Consider the following 24,707-nt stretch of genomic DNA (forward strand, 5'->3'; position numbering starts at 1 on the left):
TTGCGGCTCTCAGCTCTCGCTTCAGGAGCGTTCCTCGCCTTCCTGAATTCCTCCTGGTTTCCTGCCTTGTGAGCTGCCTCCTTACGTTTCCGCAGTAGCCGTAGCTTGTTGGAGAACCACGGTTTGTTATTCGGGTAGACCTTGAAGGATTTGGTTGGGACGCAGGAGGCCTCACAGAAGCTGATGTATGAGGTGACGTTGTCCGCTCACTCGTCCAGGTCTGGAGCTGCCAGGGACTCCAAAGTCCGTGCAATCAAAGCAGGCTTGAAGGTGGAGCTTGGCCTCGCTAGACCATACCTTGGAGGACTTCACGACCGGTTTTGCCGATTATAGGAGCCTCCTGTAGGTGGGGATGAGATGAACAAGGCAGTGGTCGGAGGAGCAAAGTGCCGCCCCAGGGATAGCCTTGTAGGCATTCTTCAGTGGCAGAGTCCCAGTGGATTGGCGTACAGCCCACGTTTTCCCATTATTAAAGCGGTATTGTCACCATAAAAATCAAATTTCAACAGTAACTGGTCTGAGTGTATTGAGTGATAAAGATGCAAATCCTGCATTCAAAACTTGCAAAACTTTTTCTGCTGTTATGGTTTGTGTTTATCACATACTTTAGGAGCACTGGCCCTAGTGCCAAAGAGTTGAATGCTGGGAGTTATTTTTATCTATAATATATTCCTCATCTTCCATTTATTTCCCCATCTAGCTGCTTCTCAGAAACACCCTCTTATTACTTGTGTTTACAAGCAAGGCTGAGGTGACTCAGTGATTGGATGTGTAAATAAAAAAAATAGACCATACACAATGAGCAAGAGGAGGGAGGGGGGAAAACAAGAGTCAGGGAGGATATGAGGTCAGCATTAGCTTGGCAAGATGACCACTACCTAGAATAGGGTTTTCTGTTCTGATTTTCTGATAGCACAATACATCTGTTATGTAAGTACAAGTAGTATTTATCTACTTATATAAGTGTTTTTTATTTCTAGGTTAGCATGGGTGTCGCTTGTTCTTTAAGAAGGGCAAAAAAAAAAATCAGATCCTGGAAATTATAGACCTGTAAGCTTAACATCAATTGTATGCAGGGCTGTGGAGTCTGTCCAAAAATCCACTGACTCAGACTCCTCAGTTTAGGATTCCACCGACTCAGATTTCGACTCCTCGACTCTGACTCCTCTAATTTGAATGCTACAATTTTGTTGATTAACAGTATGTAACGTAAAATTCGTCTCTTAACTGCCAACGCTTAGGAATTTTACAAGACAACTGAAGTGAGTAGGATATGTAGACTACTATATTTATTCCCTTTAGACTAAAACTAGTCCTTGGTAAGAGTACTTGTAAAAGGTACAGACCGGAACAAAGAACATCTATCAGGCCCTAGGCAATGTAACTGTGGGTACATGTAAGAATGATGTGCAGGTACTCTGCAGGGTAATGAGGAGATTCTTCCTCTATTACACATCTGAACATGGATCAGGCCCTAGGCAACGTGACTGTGGGTACATGTAACAATGATGTGCAGGTACTCTGCAGGGGAATGAGATGATTCTTCCTCTATTACACATTCTTCATGCACAATCTGAACAAGGTTTATGGGTGATAGACAACACCTCGGTGTTCAATGTGCACAACATTCTCAGTGGATTCCCTGCAGCTCTGTGGAGAGTGCATATGTAGAGTATAGTACTACTGTGTAACAAAGTAAACCTGAGACAGATGAAATTAAAGTTTTATACATACCTGGGGCTTCCTCAAGCCCCCTTCAGGCTAATCAGTCCCTCGCTGTCCTTCTCCGCCACCTGGATCTTCTGCTATGAGTCCAGGTACTTGAGCCAGTCTGGTGTAGTGCGCATGCACACACTCCGCCACCGGGAGCATACTACACCTGCGCAGCACTATTGCGCAGGTGCAGAATGCTCCTGGCTGTGGAAGCGGCACGTAGCCAGACTGCTCTGACTGGCTGAATTACCTGTACTCATAGCAGAAGATCCAGGTGGTGGTGGAGGAGGACAGCGAGAGACTGATTAGCCTGAAGGGATGTATAACACTTTTCTTTTCATCCGTCTCAGGTACCTTTTAATTTGTAGTCACCAAACCAAATTTTAACAACATATCAAATTATTTGATTTCATGAGCAAAGAGAGTGCATACATTTGCATAAATCAGCATCTATGCAGAATTATTTCCATCTCATTGACCATCTCTATTAGACACGGCTACACATCAGGCTTTATACTTACAGCATAGATGCTATTTCGTATATATGTTACGGCCAAAACCAGAAATCGGCCAAAGTGGGAATTGGCCGGCCATTTCTAGAACTGGCCGATTTGACGTCGGCCAAAGTCCAAAATGCTGGAAATTTCTGACATTGGCCGGCCAGTTTGCAAAATGGCCAAAGTCAGTCGGCCAAAGTCGAAAATGCACAAATCCCAGAACATCCCGGGTCCTTTCCAGCACCATGAATGGCATTCAGAACTTCCTCTCTGCTCTGAAAGATACACAAGAGCATAATACCCTTTACAGAAAAAAACATTTCTTTGTTACAGCTGATACAAATCCTACAATCTGCAGTTTGTCTACTACCTGCTTTCATGGAATTAGACATTCTGTTAACATCCTGTGTTTATTAATTAGCTGCTCTGCCGTGACAGCCAACTGACATGCCTCAGAGAACAAATTAAACTTGTGCTTAGTCACAGATGAAGGTGAATTAGACACGCTAAACTCTCTAAATACATACAGGGTGCATTTCTCTATTTCTTCCTTCTGTCCTGTGCAAGTGTTCCAGTCCACCTTAATGAGCTGTTGACTGAATTGCTCAGGTAGACGTCTGAAATGTGAGGACAGGAGAACATGCTTGGAGGCTGAAATATACTCAAAGCTCACTTGGAACAGTAAATATGAAGTGTGTGCTTTGTTTTTCACACATTGCCTTTCTCTACCTCACCTATCACAGCCACATCTGTCTGCTCCAGCAAGTGTTAATAGCCAGGATGATCCTGCCTTCCGTTGTGGATCATTTACAACATGGTGATGCTCTCAGGTCCTGTGTCACCTCTTGAGTCCGACCTCTTGTCACCTCGTTGAGTGTGACCTCTGTGTGACAGCCCGGAAAAAAGGAGGAAAAAGCAGCCTAGGTTATTTCGTCGGACCACCGGCAGCATTTAGCAGCCCAGGGTCCTTAGGATGAAAGGCAGCCTCAGTCGGGTCCTTTCCCTCATGGGACCTGGCTGCTGGCACAACAGGGACACCGCAGATTTTTTAGGAGAGCTGAGCAGGGACAGTGGGTCAACATTTGAACTGTCACACACACCAATCCCCCCTGCTTCACTAACTCTTCGTTGGAGGAGAAAAGCAGCCGGCAGCATATAGGCAGCTCAGGGTCCTTGCACGCAGACTGTGCAGACCTGAAGTGCAGAACTGACACTGAGTGAGCAGGGACAGCGGGACACTTGGAGAGGTGAGCTTTAGGACTTGGCCGGCCACATTTAGTTACAACGCGGTCTGGCCGGCCAAAGTCCGAAATTGAGGTGCATTTTGCATATTGGCCGCATCAGGCGGCCACTTCGCATTCTGACCGGCCAGAACCCGAAGTGGCCAGACTTCGGGTTCTGGCCGTAACATATATAAGAGATTCCTGTGTACACATCATATATACTGTACAGTCACAATCAGATGTGTATATCTGACTTTAGAAATATGGGGACTGCTTTATTGAAGCGCAAGTAACTAATTTTGATTGGTTTATTTCATTTTTGTGGACTGAACGCAGCTATTACTGTATATATACACATTATTTTTAAAGGACTTACGAGCTGAAATGAAAAAAAAAAAAGTTAATTACCTTAGTGCAGTGTTAGACTGTGTAGACGATCAGTGCCTCCCTTCTACTTTCCAGACCCCCTGTTATCTTAATCCTCTTATTATATGGCCCCGACCCAGCCCAGGGTCGCCTTATCTCTGTGTACTATAATCGCCGCTTTAAAATCCCTCTGCCTGCTCAGTTCAAATAGACGTGGCTGCGTAGGATAACAGCCCTGCCAGCAGCTCATCGTCACTCCGTACACTGAGTCATAAGTCATGTGGGCATCACCACATGACCTCCCACATGACTGACTTCACTTCAAGCCAGCCGTGCCCCCTCTGCATAGAACAGAAGCGCTGGGAGAGGGAGAAGGTAACCTAGTAACAGCATTTGTTTACAGGAGATTTGCAGTGTAAGTAATTGAATTAAAAATCATTTATAACTGATGGGGGACACCTATGTAAAATAGCGTGGCAACATTTTTTTTTACATTTTTTTTTTTTTCATAAATAAATGTTGCCACGCTATTTTACAGGATAATAAAAGTGTCCCCCATCAGTTATAAATAATTTTTAATTCAATTACTTACACTGCAAATCTTCTGTAAACAAATGCTGTTACTAGGTTACTTTCTTCCTCTCTCAGCCTTCTGTTCTATGCTGAGGGGGCACGGCTGGCTTGAAGTGAAGTCAGTCATGTGGGAGGTCATGTGGTGACGCCCACATGACTTATGACTCAGTGTACAGAGTGACGATGAGCTGCTGGCAGGGCTGTTATCCTACGCAGCCACGTCTATTTGAACTGAGCAGGCAGAGGGATTTTAAAGCGGCGATTATAGTACCCAGAGATAAGGCGACCCTGGGCTGGGTCGGGGCCATATAATGATAAGAGGATTAAGATAACAGGGGGTCTGGAAAGTACAAGGGAGGCACTGATCGTCTACACAGCGGTCTAGCAGTGCATTAAGGTAATTAACTTTTTTTTTTTCATTTCAGCTCGTAAGTCCTTTAATGACTATTATCTGAGAAATAGAACATTTTATCATATTTTCTATTTTAATTACAGTTACAAATTCATTAGGAGTCTGAGTCGGTGCATTTTTTCCTGACTCCGACTCCAGGCACCCAAAATTGCTCCGACTCCACAGCCCTGATTGTATGCAAAGTATCTGAGGGGTTACTAAGAAATACTATACATGACTTCATAGTAGGAAATAATCTTATTTCTCAGCATCAGCATGGGTTCACTAAAGACAGATCCTGTTTGACTAACATGCTCAGCTTTTATGAGGTAGTGAATGCTAATGTTGATATTGGGAATGCTGTAGATGGGATATACTTGGACTTTGCAAAGGCCTTCGACACTGTTCCACACAAAAGTCTGGTGCAAAAGTGGATGCAAGGACTGGGGAAGAGTCTGTGTGCATGGATAGGGAACTGGCTAATGGACAGAAAACAAAGAGTTGTGGTCAATGGATCATACTCAAAATGGATGACTGTTAGCAGTGGGGTCCCACAGGGGTCTGTACTGGGTCCAGTGCTCTTCAATTTATTTATTAATGACCTAGTAGATGCAGTAGTAAGCAATGTTGCTATTTTTAGAGATGTGGCGAACAGTTCCCGAACCGCTCGCCAGAGAACATCTCTGAATCCCTGGGGGTTTTACTACTTCCGGGTCGCTCTGATCCGGAGTAGTACGCCTGCGCTGCCCGATGGAACGAGTCCTAGATCGCGCTCCTGTTGCCGGGCACTTTCTGCGCATGTGCGTGACGTCATAAACGACATCACGCTCAAGCGCAGAGAGTGCCTGGCAACAGGAGCGCGATCTAGGACGCGCTTCGCCGGGCAGCGCAGGCGTATTACTCCGGGTCAGAGCGACCTGGAAGTAGTAAAACCCCCAGGGATGTTGGCCACATCTCTAGCTATTTTTGCAGATGATACAAAATTGTGCAGAATCATCAACTCTCAGGAAGATAGGGACAAATTGCAACAGGATCGGGATAGGATGGCTATATGGGCAGCACGGTGGCGTAGTGGTTAGAACACTCGCCTTGCAGCGCTGGGTCCCTGGTTCGAATCCCAGCCAGGGCACTATCTGCAAAGAGTTTGTATGTTCTCTCCGTGTCTGTGTGGGTTTCCTCCGGCACTCCGGTTTACTCCCACATTCCAAAAACATACGGATAAGTTAATTGGCTCCCCCTAAATTGGCCCTAGACTACATAACTCTCTAGTAAGGCTACATCTCGAATATGGAATTCAGTTCCGGGCACCACATTACAGGAAAGATATTGCAGTTTTAGAGCAGGTGCAGAGACTAGCAACAAAATTGATACGTGGGATGCAAGGTCTCACTTACCAATAAAGGTTAGCTAAACTGGGATTATTTCGTCTAAAGAAAAGACGCCTTAGAGGGGATCTAATTAACATGTATAAATACATCAGAGGGCAATATAAAAGCTTGGCAGATTAGCTTTTTGTCCCTAGGCCTTCTCAAAGGACTAGAGGACATGATCTGCGCATGAAGGAAAAACGTTTTAGCCATTTATTTAGGAAAGGGTTCTTTACAGTAAGAGTGATTAAGATGTTATGGCAAATTCTATACCTGATTTTAAAGGGTGTTTAGATGCTTTCCTTGCATTGAAAGACATCCATGGCTACAATTACTAGGTAATGCCCAGTGATGTTGATCCAGGGATTTTATCTGATTGCCATCTGGAGTCGGGAAGGATTTTTTTTTCCTTTTTGGGGCTAATTGGACCATGCCTTGTAAGAGTTTTTCGCCCTCCTCTGGATCAACAGGGATATGTGAAAGAGCAGGCTGGTGTTGTACTTTGTTCTCTGGTTGAACTCAATGGACGTATGTCTTTTCAACCCAAAAAACTATGCAACATTGTCCTGTGTCTCACACAAGGCAAAACATGCTCACAAGTACTCACAAGTACATTAAACAATAGTCTTAGGGACATATCTCATTTACTGGGTAATAAGAGAGGAAACGCCATATTTGGCTTTTCCCATCTGAGCAGACGCAGATGGGGTCATCCATCACATGCTATTATCAGCCAATTGCATGCGATGGGGACTGGACCATCCCTGCTCAGATGATGTCACATTCAACTCTTTAGAGGCTAGTATAAAACAGCAGTTGGGCTGCAGAGAGCCACTTATCACTTCTGACTTCCATCTTTCATCTCAACTTTACTTTTATTACTAACTTTCTGTAACTGTATGCTGTATATACGCTAAGTGCAACGTATCAGATTATAAGATAAAGCCTGGACCATTCATCAGGGATGGCCCAAGTCTGCATGGAACGCATAAGATTCTACAGACTGATTGCTTTGCTGAGGTAACATATAACGAAGATATAAGATTGTTGCTGATCACATCTGTATTTCTATTTACTGAATAAACACCTGAACCTTTGAATACATCTAAGCAGTTCTATCTCCGGTGCGGTTGCTGTGATGAGTGTCAAGTTATCACACTTTCTGTGACATGGTGCCAAACAAAGGTGTTGGGTTGTTGCCAATAGCAACCACACAAATATTTATTACAGCAATGCCTAATGTTTTTGCTCTCTCTCTCTCCGATGGGTTAGTTTTGTTTTTTCAGCCTAAGGATGGCTTGCTTCACGGATAGCGACAGCTCTTTTGATCTCATCTTGAGAGTTGACAGCAACAGATTCCAAATGCAAATAGCACTCTGGACCTTTTATCTGCTCATTGTAATTGTGATAATGAGGGAATAACTTACACCTGGCCATGGAACAGCTGAGAAGCCAATTGTACCATTACTTTTGTTTCCTTAAAAAGTGGAAGCACATATGCAAACTGTTGTAATTCCTACACTGTTCACCTGATTTGGATGTAAATACCCTCAAATTAAAGCTGACAGTTTGCAGTTAAAGCCCATCTTGTTCGTTTCATTCCAAATCTATTGTGGTTGTGTATAGAGCCAAAATTGTTTGACTTGTGTAGATGTCCCAATATTTATGGACCTGACTGTATATATATACAAACATATTTTATCTTTTTTAATAAAGCAAACTTTTTTTTAATCCAATGCTCCTCATATGGTTCTCTTAAAGTATTACAATATCTTGTGTCACCTCTTTAAATATTAAGGGCATCACTAAATAACTGCCCTCTCCCAAGTAAGTAGATAAAAAAGGGTCATTTTAACTTCTACCATCTTCTGTCACCTTCATTATATTTTCTTAAAGTACCATATATTTCGGACCATAAGATGCTCTTGACTATAAGACACTTAGGTTTAGAGGACAAAAAAAACTGGGAAAAATAAATATACTAAACTTGGTGTACCCACTTGTGCAGACCAGGCCTGGGGCAGTAAGGTTGTCTATGCAAGGAAAAAAGGAGCCTCAGGGGAGATCCAGAGTTGCAGCCTATGGTCCGATAGAGATTCAGGAGGTCTCAGACAGAGAAAAACAAACTGTGGCCTAGTAAAGTCAGTGAAGCAGAGGACTACCACAACTGCCGCGATTTGCTAATGTGGGGCCTCTCTCTCAGCCGTTTTCCCCCCAAAGTTGTGGAGAGGTCCAGGAGAAAAAGCGAAGTTTATGTGGAGCCTCCTCAAAGTAAAATTATGGCAGCAGTGAAGGCCATATAATTTCAGGAAGGTGCAGAAGTTCAGACAGGCATCTACCATGGAGCCGTGCCACAAGCACTGGGGTCTCGCAGTGATAGGGTGCCAGTAAACCAGAACAGAGGGAGACATCTGGAGCCAGAGGACCCAGAGCTTGAAGTCTGGGCAGGTAATGGCTTCGGCTGCGCACTCTATACTTACCTTGGGGGGCGGGGAGGGGGGCTGGCTGTGGGAGAATCAGGCACATAGTCAGACCATAAGACGCATGGGCCCATATGCAATTTACTTTTTCACCTGAAAAGTACAGTATTCAGAAACCCTTATGTGTACTGTTTTATTCAATTCTTTTTTAAGTATCTTCTCTTCCTAGGAAGCCAACACACATCATCAGTCCTTGCAGCATCCTGCCGGAATGAGTTGGAGCTCATGAAGATGTAATCACTGCATTCTTCAAGTAAACCAAAAAGAGATACCGCTCCACTCACAGAAGGGGGACAGTGCTGGAACAAGGGCTGCCCAGCCCAGACAAAGTATCAAATGAATGAGGTCCGCATAATGTCTCCGCAATCCAAAAATTTATTCAGGACGTATCCTAATCAGATAAAAGAGTACTCCGACTGACATTTTTCGAACCTACATGGTTCTTAATCATAGCCCATCGGGATACGTCATGAATACATTTTTGGATTGCGGAGACATTGTGCGGACCTCATTCACTTGATACACTGCATTCTTCACTGCAAGCAAGGTAAATCAACATGGTGTAAAGCACTGTACATTTTCTTATGCATTTCTGATCACCACATGTGTAAAGAGTTATTGTAGCCGTTTGTCAGTTAGGAATAGACTGGCCATATTTCAACAAAATATATTTGGGAGAAAACTGCAAAATATTGAATTATTTTCAGCTATAGTTTAATTAAATATGCATGTAGAATTACTAAAATTGTATTATTTTAGTCCTAATTTACAGCTTTATTGGTCCTTAATAAGCAACTTTAAAATCCAAAGGCCATCATATAAAGTTATTTCTGTTCAACAGATGCAGTGATGTAGGGAACAAAAATGTTTTCATCGTGAATGAATTAACCTAACTGTTTAAGTTGTGTGTCTCCAGCTGTTGCACAGTCAGTACAGCGAGCTGTGATTTGCCTTTAAACAGTGAAGAAACCACTGTTTGTACCCACTTTAAATACAGTGTCGACAATACAATACACAGACTTAGTGCCCTCTATTTTCATGTTTTAGGCCTCTCTCTGCTAGGCAGAACAGTTTAAAATTAGTGCAGACATTACTATACAATTTACATTCTATATGAAGCATTTAGACATACCAATATGCCTTGTCCAGCCATGGTATAAAAAGCTACAGTTTTCAGTAAAAAAAAATGTTTAGATTATCATATAGAAATATTTGTGGAATTAGGCTCAAGAAAACACAGTTCTTCCCTTTTAGGTCAGAAAAGGTATTGAAAGCATCAAGTATACTTTTTGAATAACGCTGAGTTTAAAGCAAACCTGTGAAGAGAAAAAAGTTTTAAAGTTAGAAACTTACCTAAGTAGTAGGGGACTGCATACTCCAGAAGCTTTCCAGATTCTCTTCAAGCCCACTGCTGCTGCACAGGACCCTTTTCTTAATGGTCGTGCTCCCAATCCAAGTACAAACTTTTCTGTACTGTGCATTTGCAGGTGTGGTCGATGCAGGTTGAATAGAAATGCAGCCAATCATGCGCCGGAGGGAAAAGCCAAACACAAGCATGCCCAGTACAGAGAAGCTCGTACTCAGATGGAAATGTATCCATGAATGCACTACTGACAAGTCCTTGTCAAATATTAGAGGGATCTCGTACTGGATCAGGTCGGGGGAATGAGCCGATTTACTTAAGGTTCTTTTTTAAAAAAAATTCAAAGCCTTGTTAAATATAAGGTCAGCGCAAACAGGAAGATCTGTCCCTAAAATGTTCATGTTAGTTTTAAGTGCTTACCAATGCCTAAATCCATTTCTGGACATCCCCATTTTAAAAATGAAACCCAAAAAGGCCATCACCTAGCTTTATTTGGCTGGGCATCATTTCCAGTCTATACATGTCCTGATAAAGCATTAATCCTTAAAGGGGCACTTAAGTCAAACAAAAAAATGAGTTTTACTCACCTAGGGCTTCCAATACCCCCCTGCAGCTGTCCGGTGCCCTCGCCGTCTCCCTCCGATCCTCCTGGCCCCGCCGGCAGCCACTTCCTGTTTCGGTGACAGGAGCTGACAGGCTGGGGACGCGAGTGATTCTTCGCGTTCCTGGCCACAATAGCGCCATCTATGCTACTATAGCATATATCATATACCATATAGCAGCATAGAGGGTGCTAATGTGTCTGGGAACGCGAAGAATCACTCGCGTCCCCAACCTGTCAGCTCCTGTCACCAAAACAGGAAGTGGCTGCCGGCGGGGCCAGGAGGATCGGAGGGAGACGGCGAAGGGCACCGGACAGCTGCAGGGGGCTATTGGAAGCCCCAGGTGAGTAAAACTCATTTTTTTTGTTTGACTTAAGTGTCCCTTTAACGCAAAACAGCTGTCAAAAACTCTGCACTGCTACTCTCTTCATTATTACTTGGTGAACTATGTGCATATGTTTTGGACAAAGGTGGTATTATTTAAATAGCTTGAACAGAGGAATGAGGCTGTGCTCTATTGCTGCTTTCTTGATATTGGATTGTGATTAATCTGACATATTGAATGGAGGGACTCCTACTGTCTTCTATTTGGGGGCATGGTCATTGGTGAAAACCATGCTAATCTTGACCAAATTCCTTAACATTAAACACTTTTTTTATGCCTATTAACAACAAGCTGACCTGCCCCTTCTCTATCACTGACTCCTCCTAAGCTATGCCTAATTAATCGACATTCACCTTTTGTTGTCCGTTTCAGTTTCATAGACCAATGAAGGCATTAACCCTTAGACTGCTGCTGACATCTATAGGCGTTTTGCATTTTTGCATCCATACGTTATGGGCATCTTAAAGCTTTTTAATACAAAACATGTTGGAGAGGGATGAGCGAGGTAGCGGCGGCTTGCTGACTCGGTGAGAAGCGAGTTTTGACCCGCCCCCCTTACCAGGAAGTAGCGAGCGAGGCGCCGCGTGTGCTGCGGCATCTTTAACCGGAGTCTGAGCTGGTGTCCAGCTGCAGGTCTTGCCGGAGGGCTTGGATGTGTCTGCAAATTTTGAATATAGATGACCGCTGGAAATTGGAAGCAGCAAACTAAGTGTGTGTCTGGTGCGATTGGCCAGAAACTTTTGCTACTATTTTTACAAATGCTGCAAGCTACAATATATTGGAGGTGACAAAGTAATGATAACAGCAGACTGTCTATGTATCCTGGTGCGATTGGCCAGAAGATTTGATTAATATTGCAAGTTGATATATACTGATGGTCACAAGGAATTGATAACAGTAAACTATGTAACCTGGTGCGATTGGCCAGAAGATTAGATAAGTGCTGCAAATAGTCGTATACTGGAGTAACGCAAGAAAGCGAGATCGGTAGTTTGTGGGTGGAGTCTGGTGCGACTGGCCAGAAGTTCTGATTATTATGACACGTGGGAGACAGAGGGAAGACTGACAGCTGTTCACAAACGGGAGATATTAGGAGCTTTATGGAGGTAAAATCTGGAAAGTCTGATGAAAGTGGAGAAAGAATGGAGGAGACTCCTAAGGAATACCTTGGGGGAGATGGTGGAGCTGGTAAAAGCCCTGCAAGAAAAAAAAATAGAACTTTATCTGATGCTGAGGAGGAGGAAAGTTGGAGGGAGCGGGTGAGATCTTTGCCGACTTTGTCAGATATGGAAAGACTGATTGAGCGTTTGGAAAAATCGTTCCATATGGAAATGGTGGAGATTAAAAATGAAATGCCGAATATAGGTCAGAGAATAGTAGCAGTGGAAAGTAGAGCAGAAAAAAAAAAAAAAAAAATGGAACAAACTGTGACTGAAATTGCTTTCCAGATTAATGTGCATAATAAAAAGTTTGATGAGATGATGTCCCAATTGGACGACTTTGAGAATCGAAATCGCAGGCAAAATATAAGAATAAAAGGGCTCACTGAGAGGGTTAATGCTGATGATTTGAAAGAAGCAGTTTTGAAGATTTTTCATAATCTTTTGAATGACAAAATTATTGAAATTGAAAGAGTGCATAGGTCGCCGAGTCCCAAAAAGACTGATTCTAAGAAATCAAGGGATGTGATTTGTAGACTTTTGCGTTATGCGGATAAGGAAGAAATCATGTTTAAAGCCAGAGAAAAGGGTTCAGTTGAACTTGATGGAAGCTTAATTGATCTATATCCAGATTTATCTGAGGACTTTATCAATCAGAAGGACAGTAAAAACTGTATTGGAGGAATTAAGGAAAGCAGGAGCAAAATATAAGTGGGGGGTTCCTTTTAGTCTCAGTGCTACATTGAATGGGAAATCTGCAATTTTGAAATCCAAAGATGATGTAAAAAAAATAAAATAAAAAATTTGAGAGACCGAGGATATCATCAGTTCATTTTGAGGATTGGAGAAGCCCTAGCTTTAACGCAACCTTTTCTGAGCAGGATAGATGGCAGAAGAAATGAGAATTAGTAATGGAATAGATTTATAAAGGCCGGATAAGTAATAATATGGTTAAGTTGGAAAAAAGTTTTCCTGCTGGGGTGGAGGGTGGGGAGTCGCTGAGCCTTCTCAAATCTCCTAGAGGGATCTCTATGGGGTTGGAGATAAAGAATGGGATTCTCTGGTGGGGGTGTCCGAGAAGACAATTGGGTTTTTAGTTTTGGTGTTTTGTTTTATGTATTATTTGGTTTTTGTTTATGGTTTCTCATTTTTCTTTTCACCTACTAGTCTCCTCCTCCTCCTTAATGGAGTTTATGTTTGATGACTCAAAGGGGTGATAATTTAAGGATCCTCTCCTATAATGTTAAGGGTATTGGTTCTCCAGTTAAAAGAGGAAAATTATGGATGGAATTGCATCAACTTAAACCTCAAAAACTTTGCAGGAAACTCATTTTGGTAGAGATAAGATGCCTGGTATGCCCCTGTCCATATTTGATAAGTAATGAAAGAAACAGAGGCGCCAATAGAGTAAAAATTATACTCAAATTAAAACCAATTAAAATGTGGGTGGCAGTGGTGGACTTGCCTACCCCCAACGAGAGAAAGACCACTTATATGGTTAACAATATAAATTTAATCAATTTGGTACAGAGGTGCTACGCTAGTACGGACTACTACTGGGTTGCTCCTGCTTGTATGTACTTTGCCTGAGGAAGCGTGCTTGTGTCCCGTGAAACGCGTTGCAAACTAAATTGTTGTTTTGGAGTACCAAATTGATTAAATTTATATTGTTAACAATATAAGTGGTCTTTCTCTCGTTGGGGGTAGGCAAGTCCACCACTGCCACCCACATTTTAATTGGTTTTAATTTGAGTATAATTTTTACTCTATTGGCGCCTCTGTCTCTTTCATTACGTGATATCCACCTGGTGGATGGGTGTGGACATCCTTTTCTTCTACGCAGAGAGCGACTTTTTAGCCTGAGCGGGGACAGGTCTAATTTCCCCGTCTGTGATACAAGTGGTTGCCTGACCCGGCAACCTACACTTGTGAGTATAACTTATCATTTCTTATGTTTTAACGATAACCAAATCAACAATAATACACTATTGGGGGCTCTCGATTTTTCCCTTTTTCTTTCTTCACATATTTGATAAGTGTTTTTTTTCTAATTCTCCAATTAAAAAAGGCTAAAGGAGTTGCAATAGCAGTGAGTAAGACGTGTCCGTTTGTATTTTTGGATAAAAAGAGTAATGGGATGGGTAGATTTGTGTTTTTTTTTTTGAAGGGACAATTAATGGGCCAAATATATACTTTTGTTAATATCTATGCACCTAATGAATCACACACTAAATTTTTTAGATCAGTGATTGAACAACTTGAGGGGTTCAGGGAGGGATGTTTGGTTTTTGGGGGGAGATTGTAACTGGGTCTCTGAACCTAAAATGGATGTGTCACTGGGTACTAGGAGTATTACGGCAGTAGCTAATAAATCTATCAAAAAGATTTTTCAGAGTATTCATCTTGTAAATGTATGGAGAGCACTTTCATTTTTTTCACAAGTGCATAAAATATATACAAGGATAGATATTCTGTTTTTGGATCAATATTTTTTGGATAGAGTAAAAGGAGCAGGTATAGGGAATATAACTATTTCAGATCATACTCCTGTGTGGTTTGATTTGGATTTAGGGGTTAGAAATAGACAAAATTAGCATTGGAGACTCAATTGCAACCTTCTGGATGATATAGAAGTTAAAGATAAGAGAAAGAAAACATTAGTAGGATATTTTGAGGATAACGAATTGGATGGTATGGACAAGGGCATAGTATGGTCAGCTCATAAGGCGGCGGAGAGGGGGGGGGGGGATCTATTTCCTTGGGAGCCAAAAAAAGGAATATAATGGTCAAATTACAGAATTACTATTAGAAATAGGAAAATTGGAATTAGAACATAAGGGTTCATTAGATCAGAAAGATCTAAATAGTTTGATCAGGGCAAGGATCAAATTGTCAGAGTTATTAGAGAGTAGACTGAGGGAAAATAGAATTTATTCTGCTAAATGGTTTGAAAATGCAAATAAAAGTCGAAAGTGGCTGGCAAGGGCATTAAAAGGACAAAAGAAAAGAGTGTATGTTCCTAGAATTATGAATAATGGGGGGGGATGGTTGAGCTGCAGGCACACAAAATAGCGAATGTTTTTAAGGAGTATTATTCTGCACTATATGGACTTCGAAAAATGGATCCAGGGATTTTGATAAATTGATGTGGAAATATCTAGAGGAATATGGGATGGTGAAAATATCACAGGAAAACAGAGATATAATGGAAAAAGATTAGTGAGGAGGAGGTGTTAGCCAGGGCTGTGGAGTCGGAGTCGTGGAGGTGGAGTCGGAGTCGTGGAGTCGGGCAATTTTGAGTGCCTGGAGTCGGAGTCAGAGTCGGGAAAAAATGCACCGACTCCGACTCCTAATGAATTTGTTACTGTAATCAAAATAGAAAATATGATAAAATGTTCTATTTCTCAGATAATGGTCATTAAAAATAATGTATATATACAGTATATATACAGTAATAGCTGTGCTTAGTCCACAAAAATGAAATAAACAATTCAAAATTAGTTACTTGTGCTGCTTCAATAAAGCAGTCCCTGTATTTTTAAGGTCAGATATACATATCTGATTGCGACTGTATATATGATGTGTACACAGGAATCTCTTATATATACTAAATAACATCTATGCTGTAAGAATAGAGCCTGATGTGTAGCTGTGTCACTAATAGAGATGGTCAATGAGATGGAAATAATTCTGCACTGCTGCTGATTTTTGCAAATGTATGCAATCCCTTTGCTGATGAAATCAAATAATTTGATATGTTGTTAAAATTTGGTTTGGTGACTACAAATTAAAGGGTACCTGAGATGGATGAAAAGTAAAGTTTTATACATACCTGGGGCTTCCTCCAGCCCCCTTCAGGCTAATCAGTCCCTCGCTGTCCTCCACCACCCGGATCTTCTGCTATGAGTCCTGGTAATTCAGCCAGTCAGCGCTGTCTGGTCGCATGCCGCTCCCACAGCCAGGAACATTCTGCACCTGCGCAATAGTGCTGCACAGGTGTAGTATGCTCCTGGTGGCGGAGTGTGTGCATGCGCACTACGCCCGACTGGCTCAAGTACCTGGACTCATAGCAGAAGATCCAGGTGGTGGAGGAGGACAACAAGGGACTGATTATCCTGAAGGCGGCTGGAGGAAGCCCCAGGTATGTATAAAACTTTAATTTCATCTGTCTCAGGTTTACTTTGATACACAGTAGTACTATACTCTACATATGCACTCCCCACAGAGCTGCAGGGAATTCACTGAGAATGCTGTGCACATTGAACACCCATAAACCTTGTTCAGATTGTGCATGAAGAATGTGTAATAGAGGAAGAATCTCCTCATTCCCCTGCAGAGTACCTGCACATCATTCTTACATGTACCCACACTTACATTGCCTAGGGCCTGATAGATGTTCTTTGTTCCGGTTTGTACCTTTTACAAGTACTCTTATCAAGGCCTAGTTTTAGTCTAAAGGGAATAAATATAGCAGTCTACATATCCTTCTCACTTCAGTTGTCTTGTAAAATTCCTAAGCGTTGGCAGTTAAGAGACGAATTTCATGTTACATACTTTTAATCAACAAAATTGTAATATGCAAATTAGAGGAGTCGGAGTCGAGGAGTCGAAGTCGGAGTCGGTGGAATCCTAAACTGAGGAGTCGGAGTCGGTGGATTTTTGGACCGACTCCACAGCCCTGGTGTTAGCTATGATAAAAGCTATGAAGGTGGGTAAGTCGCCTGGTCCTGATGGTTTCATGAAGCAATATTTTTCCAATTTCAGTGATGTGTTAGTGCCACCTTTGTGTAGATTCTTAAATTCCCTCAAAGAAGGTAGAGAAATGCCCAAAGATGTGTTAGAGGCCCATATAACAGTTATTCATAAAAGTGGAAAAGACTAAGCCTTGTGTCAAAGTTATAGACCTATATCATTACTGAATTTGGATATAAAGATTTTTGCAAAAATTCTAGTTGAGTTTGTGCCTGGGAGAGAAGGGAGAGATAATGTGGCAAGGGCGATGGCATTGTTTAAGTGGTCCTTAATGAAGGAAGTCCCTATGATGGAATTGTCAACGGATGCGGACCTAAATTAAAAATACAAGCTTTCAGAAATGAAATCTATTTTCTAAATTATAATAATAAATAGCAGCCTTTTTTCAGCTGCATGATGACAAATATAAATTATTTTACATTTATTGGAGGAACCCCTCCCTTCCTTTCAAATTGCCGGGATTTTTCCGGCAAACTGGTGGAGTAGATGGTGTCCGGCAATGGAGGAATTGCTAATGGCTGCCCCCAGTATAACCCTAGCTATGAAATGAGAAGGGTGAAAAGCATGCACTGAAATGATCATAGGTTTGAAGGAGTGTTTATTTATCTTTGTATGTGTCACAGTGGTGCAACTAAATATTTTTAATTAAAAAAATGTTTGGTTTGGGTCAGCTTTAAGCCGATGGGCGGCGGCAAGGGCTGGGCCCAAACGACCGCAATACGCCCATCGGCGGTGGCGGCGGGCGTGGTTATCAATTCAATCAATTTTATTTCGCCAAGTTTGCACCTACAAGGAATTTGTCTTGGCAGTTGCTTAAACACAAACACAAACAAAAACAATACAAGGGCAGACAGTGTGTATATTACAAGTCAAGGACATTATAAGTATAGTGGCAGTAAGCAATGTGAGAATTGTTCATTTACAGTTCTGTGCTGATTACTATCAAGTCCTAGCAGCTCTAACGTGGTTCAGCATTAAGTATGGCTACCGCTTGAGGAAAAAAAGCTGTTCCTGTGTCTGGAGGTTTTGGTAGCGATTGACTGGAATCTTACTCCTGAAGGCATGCGCTGGAAGATGGAGTGAGCTGGGTGAGAGGGGTCAGAGGCAATTTTGGTTGCTCTTTTTCTGCACCTGCTAGCGTAAAAATCCTGCAGGGAAGGTAAGCTACAGCCAATTATCCTTTCCGCTGTTCGGATGATGCGCTGCAGCCTCCCCTTTTCTAATGCTGAGCAGGAGCTTGGTTGGCAGGAAGAGTGTTCAGTTTGCCTGCTGCAGAGATAGAAATTATGCGAATTGACTTGGTGTGTTTGGCTTTTGTTGCTAGTGTCAAACCTGCAATAAAATGTATTCAGTTCATTTGCAAGCTGCAGATTGTGTAGTGAGGGCGGAGATTTCTTCCTGTAGCTGGTAATTTCATGCAGAGATTTCCATATTGTGAATGAGTCGGCGTTTGAACATTGTTTCTCAAGTTTTTTAGAATAATCTTTTTTTGCGTCAGTATTGTCTCTCTGCAGTTTGTATTTCACAGCTTTGTAGAGGACTTTATCGCCTGTACGATATGCCCTTTCTTTATCGAGGCGCAGCTTCCTAAGATGTGATGTAAACCAGGGTTTATCGTTATTGTACCTGGTGCACTTTTTTGTGGGGATGCAGGACTCTTCACAAAAGGTAATATATGATGTCACAGCGTCAGTGTATTCATTTAGGTCACTGGTGGATTCTTTAAATATATTCCAGTTTGTTAAATCAAAGCAGCTCTGTAGTTTTTCTACAGCTTCACTCGTCCATTTCTTAACTGTGGTCACTACAGGTTTGGCCGATCACATCACCCGTGATGCGATCAGGCGCCGGCGACAGGCTCCGCCCCCCTTGTGCAGTAACCCGCCGGCCGTTCGGAAGCACCAGCGGGTTACTAGCGTCCAGATCGCCACATACAAAGTGTATAATACGCTTTGTAATGTATACAAAGCGTATTATACAGGCTGCCTCCTGCCCTGGTGGTCCCAGTGTCCAAGGGACCACCAGGGCAGGCTGCAGCCACGCTAGTCTGCACCCAAACACAATGATCTGCCCCCCCCCCCCCCCTGATCGCCCACAGCACCCCTCAGACCACTGTTTGCACCCAAATGCCCCCTAATCACCCATCAATCACTCCCTGTCAACGCTATTTTTATCCCCCTAAACTGCCCCCTGGGGGCTCCTGATCACCCCCCCTCCCCTCAGATTCTCCCCAGACCCCCCGTGTACTGTATGCATCTATCCCCCCTGTAATAACCCACTGATCACCTGTCAATCACCCCCGTCACTGCCACCCATCAATCAGCCCCTAACCTGCCCCTTGCGGGCGATCTGATCACCCACACCATCAGATCGCCCGGAGACCCGCCGTCAGATCACCTCCCAAGTGCATTGTTTACATCTGTTCTCGCCTCTAAACACCCACTAATCACCCATCAATCACCCATCAATCGCCCCCTGTCACTGCTACCCATCAGATCAGACCCCTATCTGCCCCTAGGGCACCCAATCACCCGCCCACACCCTCAGAACATCCTCAGACCCCCCCCCCCCCCCTGTGTACTGTATACATTATTCTCCCCTGTAATCACCCGTCATTCACCACCTGTCACTGCCACTTATCAGATCAGACCCTAACCTGCCTCTTACGGGCATCTGATCACCCTCCCACACCATCAGATTGCCCGCAGACCTACCCTCAGATGACCTCCAAAGTGCATTGTTTACATCTGTTCTACCATCTAATCACCCACAAATCACCCCCTGTCACTGCTATCCATCAGATTAGACCCCTATCTGCCCCTAGGGCACCCAATCACCCGCCCACACCCTCAGACCCCAGCCCTGATCACCCTGCCAGTGCATTGCTTGCATCTATTCCCCCCTCTAATCACACCTTGAGACACCCATCAATCACCTACTGTCACCACCTGTCACACCTACCCATCAGATCAGGCCCTAATTTGCCCCGTGTGGGCTCCTGATCACTTGGCCAAACCCTCAGATCCCCTTCCGATCACCTCCCCAGTGCATTGATTGCATCTATTTTCCCCTCTAACCACCCCCGAGACACCCATCAAATCACCCCCTGTCACCCCCCCCCCCCCCCCCCCCCCAGCACTCCTATCCATCAGATCAGGCCCAATACAACCTGTCATCTAAGAGGCCACCCTGCTTATGACCGGTTCCACAAAATGCGGCCCCTCATAGACCACCTGTCATCAAAATTTGCAGATGGTTATACCCCTGGCCATTTTGAGACATTTGGTTTCCAGACTACTCACGGTTTTGGGCCCGTAAAATGCCAGGGCACTATAGGAACCCCACAAGTGGCCCCATTTTAGAAAAAAAGACACCCCAAGGTATTCTGTTAGGTGTATGACGAGTTCATAGAAGGAGTTTATTTTTTGTCAAAAGAAGTTAGCGGAAATTGATTTGTATTCCCCCCCCCCCCCCCCCCCCCACACACACACACACAAAGTGTCATTTTCCGCTAACTTGTGACAAAAATAAAATCTTCTATGAACTCACCATACACCTAACGGAATACCTTGGGGTGTCTTTCTAAAATGGTCACTTGTGGGGTTCCTATACTGCCCTGGCATTTTAGGGGCCCTAAACCGTGAGGAGTAGTCTAGAAACCAAATGCCTCAAAATGACCTGTAAAATCCTAAAGGTACTCATAGGACGTTGGGCCCCTTAGCGCACCTAGGCTGCAAAAAAGTGTCACATGTGGTTTCGCCGTACTCAGGAGTAGTAGTATAATGTGTTTTGGGGTGTATTTTTACACATACACATACCCTAAAATGCCAGGGCAGTATAGGAACCCCACAAGTGACCCCAATTTTAGAAAGAAGACACACCAAGGTATCCCAGTAGGTGTATGATGAATTCATAGAAGATTTTTTTTTTTTGTCACAAGTTAGTGGAAATTGATTTTTATAGTTTTTTTTTCACAAAGTGTCATTTTCCACTAACTTGTGACAAAAAATAAAATCTATGAACTCATCATACACCTACTGGAATACCTTGGGGTGTCTTTTCTAAAATGAGGTCACTTGTGGGGTTCCTATACTGTCCTGGCATTATAGGGGCCCAAAACCGTGAGTAGTCTGGAAACCAAATGCCTCAAAATGACTGTTCAGGGGTATAAGCATCTGCAAATTTTGATGACAGGTTGTCTATGAGGGGCCGAATTTTGTGGAACCGGTCATAAGCAGGGTGGCCTTTTAGATGACAGGTTGTATTGGCACTGAAGTGCAGGAAGCGCAGGATGTTCCCAAATCGTGACCTGGACATGGCAGCAGAGAACATGGGCATGTGATGTATTGGGTGCGTAGACCAATAAGACCGCAATACATTATTTTTGACTAGACCCATAAGGAGAAGGCCCAAAAAAAATGTTAAGTTTGGAAACTTGGAGTTGTTTCCACCGAAAAGGCTGGGCATGGTAGCTTCTCGGATTGGCGGTTGCGTATTGTGTGGCATAACGGTTAGTCTCAGCCACAATGAAATCAGAGATCCACGGTGCAGAACAGATAAAAAAATGTCTAGGGCTGATCCTAGATTATCTGTCTCCACCCGGACTCCAGACTGGGCGGTAAAAGGGGGCAGTACGGGTGCGGCGGAACCAGGGGATTGCCAATTGGGATTTGCCAGCACCTCTGGGAGACTATGGGTAGTACGGGCCAGTTTTGCTGGTGGCTGTGACTCGGCTCAAAACCTTCCTGGCGGTAAGCGTGCGCAGCCTGGCCAATCAGTGCCAGGCAGCGATGAGGGGTGGATAGGGACTCCCTTTGACGTCATCCCGCCCGTCGCCATGGCGACGGGGGAAGCCCTAATGGAAATCCCGATCAGAACGGGATTTCCGGACGGGCTTGATCGGAGGCGATCGAAGAGGGTAGGAGGATGCCGCTGCACAGCGGCTGTCATGTAGCTATCGCTAGGCTAGCTACATGATTAAAAAAAAAAAAAAAAAAGACAAAGAAAGAAAGAAAGAAAAAAGAAAGAAAGAAAGGAGACTTTCTACCATTTCCTAGCCACTGGGGCTGTATGTCTCATTCAGAGGCCAGGTATAACATTATATGGAACGTTTTTCTTTTTTAATAAGCACCGTCACTGTAAACTTACCAAAAAGAAGTAAACCTTCCTCACATGGGCGAAGCAGGATGCAGCTGGTTCAGAAGCAGGAAGCTGGGGAAGGGGATGATGATGAGTCAAGTTGTTTCAACAGGGGGGGGGGGGGGGGGATTGAACAGCTGTAGTAGCTTAGCACCAGCTACAGCATGGTGAAGCAAAAATGTGAGTGCCCCTCATAAAAATCACCCAATGTCACACTGATAACTAATAAATGCCACTAAGGAAGACAATATTTTAAATGTGAGTGGGGTGAGAAAAAAAACTGAAAAACACTGCAAAACTGACACATTGCTGAACAGGAGAATGCAAATATCTGTAGAATGGAGTAACATGTGAAAAAAATGAACAGAACAAAACATTTGCAATGAATCTGTAGAATGGAGTAGAACGTGAAAAAAAAAAATTGTAAAAATTAAAAACAGAGCGACACACTTGCAATGAATTTCTATGAGCCGAAGATTAGGCTATCATTCTCTTTTTTGTGTCGGCTTTTCATTAGAAAAAACGACTGCGTGCATCTACTTTCTGTATGTCATGTGCATTAGACAGTCTCTTACTGCGATTTTTTTAAATTACACACACAAAAAAGCATTTTCAAAATGATAAAACAAGCACCAAAAATGGAAATCAAAAATGCAATTGCAGTGCAACACAGAAAAGCGGCTGCGATTTTGCACTCAAGTGTGCACCCAGCATCAGTGTACTAATATTTAAATACTGTACAGCCAAATGTTATTAATTGAGACTCTTACTAATAGCACTTTATTTTATCTGCATTCTAATCTACTAGGAAAATACCGGCATGCTACTATTCTGCACTCCTTATGTGCTAAAGTGCTGTGACATGAACAGAAATGATTAAAAAGTTCAAACAAAGAATGGGGGCGGGGCGTTTCAGAATTGATGAAACTGAGTTTCACATTGGTTGTTACAAAAGCAATCTACATATTATTTCGGAGCACTAAATATGTTTTGGCACTATTGGCGCCTATTTATGTGTAGGTGGCCACACAACCTAATTGTATTTTTTTTTGGGGGGGGGAAGGGAAGTGAGGAAATGCTGAAAAAGTATCTTGCTTATTGATTAAAATAGCCTATCATTTTATAACCTGCAAGTTGGTATTGTGTGGCATCACTGGAATTTTCCTGGGTCGCGGCTTAGCTTCTGATTGGAGGAAGCTAGCATGGCGAAGAGCGGTGGGGGGGGGGGAGCTACGCTATGGGGGAGGCGATGGAAAAAAATTGACAGTCTGCAAGGTAAACATCAGGCCAGCGACAAGCAGATTGTTGCTAGCCTGGCAATATTTTCAGGGGGATCTAGCGGCGGCAATAGAGAGACTCAGATGTATGTCATTGTGCACATGATATGCCTCTGGGTCGTATTAAGATTTCAATATTCCGCCTCGTGTTCTCTTCAATTACCTGCACAGAGTAGGAGCGTGCTACTCATTTTTAACAACTGCACTAATCGACTCACTGGTGAGAAACTTGCACTCTGCCATGACACTGCTATGTTAGGGCTCATGAAGCCTCTTGAATAACTGTAGAGGGGAGCGCATATGCTACTGCTTCTTCATTTTTTTTTTTATTTTTTTTTTTATTATTTTTTTTTTTAATACAGTGTCACAATGTACCAGCCTAGCAAGGGGTTAAAACTTTCCCAGCTATCACTTTCAGCAGAACAGAATAATTTTTATTCGCCAAGTGCGACAGACGCTGCACCCAAAATTATTTGTGAACACATGGCAGTTGGCATAGTGCAGGTAGTGCAAATTAACAACATTGACATATGATGATAGTAGCTATATAACAACTCATAGTGCAGATCACAACCCCCATTTCAACCAAACGTCTTTTGGCATACGATGCAGTGCGGTCAGTGAGAGACAGCCTACAGGCGTACTCTTACTCGTTGAGTAGGAGGACTGCTTGGGGGGGGGGGGGGAGGGGGAGATGGAGGAGCAGAGGACAGACTCGATGGTCGCAGTGTAGAAACTAGTCATTAGCTCCCGCGGCATTCCAAACTTCCTCAGCTGCCTCAGGAAGAAAAGTCTCTACTGGGCCTTCTTTTGAATTACGGAGGTATTCGCTTCCCACTTCAAGTTATCAGTGATGGTGGTACCGAGGAACCGAGCGCTATGTAAAATGGAGGCCTCAGTATCATCCATGGAGACCGGACTTGGAGACAGAGCATTCCTTCTAAAGTCCACAATCAGTTCCACAGTTTTTGCTGCGTTTAGTACCAGCTTGTTATCCGAGCACCACCTGTAGATCCGCTCAAACTTGCTGCAATATTCAAGCTCCCCGTTTTCACCAATGAGTCCAAGGATGGTGGAATAATCCGCAAACTTGATGACCTTGATTCGAGTCAGCAGACAAGGTACAGCTGTTTGTGTACAGGGAAAAGAGAACAAGGGACAGCACACACCCTTGCAGGGCACCTGTGTAGGTGATTCTAACTCCAGAGGAGCAGCCGCCAATTCTCACTGCCTGCGTCCTGTTTGTAAGAAAATCCTTGATCCAGGTGCAGCGAGTGAGGTCGACACAAAGTCGCGCGAGGTTGTCATGAAGAATGATCGGGCAGATGGTGTTGAAAGCGGAACTGAAGTCCAGGAGCAGGATTCTGACATAGATGTTGGGTTTGTCCAGATTATCTGGGATGTGTGCTAGGCTGATGT

At 43.3% G+C, this 24,707-nt stretch overlaps 1 protein-coding gene across 3 annotated transcripts in view; it reads right to left on the reverse strand.

The window, feature by feature from the left end:
* Positions 1-24,707, reverse strand: part of ELMO1 (engulfment and cell motility 1) — an 818,731-nt gene that overhangs the window by 692,651 nt on the left and 101,373 nt on the right. The window contains exon 1 of one of the 3 annotated variants that reach the window (XM_068236402.1): positions 3,842-3,858. The exons of the other annotated variants lie outside the window; for them this stretch is intronic. The gene's annotated coding sequence lies outside the window, so the exon portion shown is untranslated. Of the gene's footprint in view, positions 1-3,841; positions 3,859-24,707 lie in introns of those variants that run through there. 3 annotated transcript variants of the gene reach the window in all.

This window comes from Hyperolius riggenbachi, chromosome 5 (assembly GCF_040937935.1).
Source record: "Hyperolius riggenbachi isolate aHypRig1 chromosome 5, aHypRig1.pri, whole genome shotgun sequence".
Lineage (NCBI taxonomy): Eukaryota > Metazoa > Chordata > Amphibia > Anura > Hyperoliidae > Hyperolius > Hyperolius riggenbachi.